We start from the raw sequence: 4,216 nt of genomic DNA on the forward strand, positions 1-4,216 counted from the left end.
CTGCTCTGTCCGCTCTGTCCGCTCTGTGCTGCTCTGTGCTGCTCTGTCCGCTCTGTCCGCTCTGCTCTCATTCTGTTCCAACTTGCACTGTCGGCTGCAAAGACACGAGCACTGTGTGGATTACTGCTCATGCTTCTCTAGATATCTATATCCCACAACCACACTGATTTTGTTTAGACTTTGTCACAATTAAAAGGGTCATTTTCAGCAACTGATTCTTTTTGTTGAAAATGAAAACACTTTCTTTTATTAATATTTGTTTTACATTTAATTTGTTGTAGAAATTGTAGGTGTATTGTTTTTGTACTATTAGTGCTTAGCATATTTTTAATTAATGCTTTTCTTAGTTCATATCTTAGATCTTATTACTGTTTTTCTGTTACATTTTATACTTTTGTTGGATGTAACTGGGACCCTGTGACCATAGTTTTGTTCCACCACATGTCGTGCGTATGACAAATAAAGAAACTTTGACTTTGATAATCTCTGGGTGCTGTAGTTATTACTCTTAAAGACAAAATAATTTACATAATTTTTTATGCACAGGAAAGATCCACCACTTGCTCTCATTTCTCCCCTCGCTCCCTTCTTGACCTCTCTTCTCCAGTCAGCCATGATTTTTGTTAAAATAATATAATTTTAAGTTATTCCATGCTTTGCTTCCCCGTTATTTGTTATGGTCCTTCATGTGCTCAAAAACAGTGTGAGATCATATGGGTGGAGCAGTTGTCCCGGGGGCACAGCCATAGTGTTGGGGGGTTGCCAGTTTCTGGTTGCTTTGCCTCTACTGGCAGATAGTGCGTAAGTACCCACCATCCATGTTCTCTGAAGACTAGGGTTGAGCTAGTTAGTTTATGGTAGGCAGTCAGAGGGGAGGTTCGGGTTGGTCATGCAGATGATCAGCAATTTACTCTTTAGACTTTCCAAGACACTGTTTTGCAACTGTTAAGAAGTTAGCCATGTCTGTTGAAGGTCCCCGCCTTTGGCCACTGCCCATGGCATCATGCACCCAACTTGTATGGCCCTTCCTGCAGGTGTTGAGCCCACAGGAAGGCAAACCCATGTTTTCAGTGGAATTTTTGGAGCAGTGTTCTTGAGAACAACTGGTACAGATTGCTGAGCACTATAAAATAGGTGTTGGTGACAAACAGTTGAAAGAAAATGTTTTAGCAATTTTAAGGGAGAATTTAATTGAAATAGGTGTTTTGAAATTGCCTTCAAGACCTGGTGAGTTGGGTTCTCAGGTTGTAAACCTTAATCTTTTGGATTTTGAACAAAAGGAGATGTTAAAGTTAAGAATAAAAAGAAAAATAGCTAAATCTATTACAGTACTGTACAAAGAAAGGGACTTATTGAATGATAAAGCTCTGTATGTTGTATAACGCGATAGTTGTTCCACACTTAATCTATTGTATTGATGTTTGGGGGAGAGTGTATAAAATACTTACAAATCCTATTTTTGTTTTCCAAAAAAAGTGCTGTAAGAATTATTACTAGAAAGCATTTTAGTCACCCATTGTCAGGGTTTTTGACAGAGCAGGGCAGGAGTGAACCCAATAATACAGGGAAAGAGTCAGGACTCCAGGATTTACAAAAATAAATGCTCTTTTCATTATTATTATTATTATTATTATTATTAATAATAATAATAATAATAATAATAATAATAATAATAATAATAAACAAAAAAAGGGAATCAGACTGGCAGGACAGAACAGGACAATACCCAACGAGGATAAGACAACGGACAAGACTCACTGACAGGCTTAAATACACAGACGACAGGACGTGATTACAAACAGCTGAGAACAGAAGGTGCAAATAATCAGGAATAATGAGACACACAAGGGTGCACAGACAGGGAAGGCCCACAAGATGGCGCCATCCCTACACCCATCAAGGACTTTATTTTATGAACTGAAATTATTGAAGTTCCATGATTTGGTAGATTATAGTATTTTATCAGTTATCTACAGGGCTCATAATAACACATTACCTTTAAATATCCAAATAAATGTTGTTAAAAGAGAAAGTTGTTATAATCTTAAGGGGATAGAGATATTTGTGAAACTGAAATACTGAACTAGTTTGAAGGGACGGTCGACCTCAATCCAGGGAGTTGGATTGTGGAATGTTCTAGAGAGTGATGTGAAAAATGCCAAATCAATGTGTACATTTAAGAAAATGATCAAAGTTGAATTGTTAATAAAAAAAATGAAGTAGCTTAATGTGTATTGTATAAATAGTCGTTCAAGAAGGAGTTATTTATTTTGTTTCTTGAAGATTATTATTGTTTGAATTAATTGTTTGGAAAAAAGGGGCAGATTTAATAAGATTTTTTTCTTCTTTCTGCTGCCTTTCATTTTTATTTTTCATTGTATTTTTGATTGTTTATGGAATTGTTTTGTTTTGTTTTTAAAAAATGAATACATTTATAAGTAAATAATAATAAAAAGAATGCAGCTGGAGAAAGAAAAGCCGGTGGCAGTGGAGAATTTGCGACAGCAAGCCGGTTTGGAAAAGGCTTTGGAAAAAATGAGGCAGCAAACTGAATTAGCAAGACTAAACTTAGAAAGTGAGATATTAACTCTGATAAAAACGGTAAACTCTTACTGTCTGTGGGATCTCGTATTGTGAACTCCAAATGTAAATCCTCTGATATTTGAAGTGACTTGCGCTTGGTGCCAAGTTTAGTGAACAGGATGTTGAAACTTTCTTCACTTTGTTTGAGAGGGCTGCAGAGTCAAGGGGCTGGTCTGATTCAGATCGATACTCAAGGCATATGAATTGGTCCCTGGGCCATACAGGCAGAAGCTTTAGGAACTGGGAAAATGGTGACAAAACTTATGCAGAGTTTGCAAGAGATTTAGAGATCCATTTTAATCGGTGGTGCACTTCCTGTCAGGTTAAAACACTTGACGACCTCTGTAATTTAATGGTTCTGCAGCAATTTAAGAACTCTGTTTCTGAACGAATTGCAGTGTATATTAACGAACAAAAGGTGAAAACCATTTCAGAAGCTGCAGTGTTGGCTGATGACTTCATCTTGACACATAAAGATACTGGGGGAGAGCAAACGGATTAGAAGAGTGCTCCAAATGATCATTTAACACGTTCTGGTGGTTCCTTTTCAGACCGCAGTAACCGTGATCTGGACAAAATTTGTAATTATCGTCACAGAAAAGGTCATTGGAAAAAAAGATTGTGCTATGTTGAAATCAAGAAAGAAAAATAGATCTCAGGTTAAACCAGTAGCACTTGAGGCATCATCTTCTTTAAATGTTCCAAAGAAACTTACTGAAGTGCCGTTAGAAGAGAAACCTGATACGAGCGCCTACAAACCATTTCTTATGGGAGGACAAGTTTCTTTAGTGGGAAGTGGTGTTGAGGTGCCAGTTACAATCTAGAGAGATACTGGTGTATATGATTCATTCATCCTGGCATCTGTTTTGCCTTTTTCAGATGAATCCAACACCTGATTATCTATACCTGTGTTGGGTATGGGCATGTCTGTGTTGTGTTGCAGTGCATGAGCTCATGCTCCATTCAGAGATGTTCGATGGGGAAGTAAAAATGGGTGTTCGACCCGTGGATGGTGTAACAGTGATATTGGGAAATAATAGACTGTAGCTGGAGGAAGAGTCTGGCCTGGTCAACCAGTGTCCAGTTGTTATTTCAGTACCTTTGATCAGCAGTGGCCCTGATGGAAATGAAAAATCTCACCGTGAAGTTTTTACAATCATGTGCTGTGACTCGAGCAATGAAAACATCCAGTGCTGTAAATGTGGATGAAGACGAGAGAAAAGAGAAACAGCTGTCCTCTTTTTGTTTTTCTAATGTCCCTTTGTCCATTTCACAGACTGATCTGGTGCAGGACTGCATTCAGGACTTGTTTCAGTCTGTTTTACCTGCTGAGGAGATGCAGAACTGTGCTCAAGGATACTTTGTTGAAAACCAGGTATTGTTAAGAAAGTGCGTGCCACGTGGTGACAGTATTATTGGGGAGAAAATGTATCAGGTAGTTGTGCCTTTGAAATTGCGTGACTTGATTTTGTGTGAATCTCATGATGAGTCCAGACGCAAAGGAGTCAGGAAAACCTATGACCGCATTTTGAAAAATTTGTTTGGCCTCGAATGAAAGAAGATGTTTCCTGATGCATGCTCAATAATCCAGGTAGAAAAATCTAAAAAAGTTAAATCTGGTCCTCTGGACATT

This window comes from Nematolebias whitei, chromosome 16, assembly GCF_014905685.2.
Source record: "Nematolebias whitei isolate Nwh7 chromosome 16, NemWhi1, whole genome shotgun sequence".
Classification (NCBI taxonomy): Eukaryota; Metazoa; Chordata; class Actinopteri; order Cyprinodontiformes; family Rivulidae; genus Nematolebias; species Nematolebias whitei.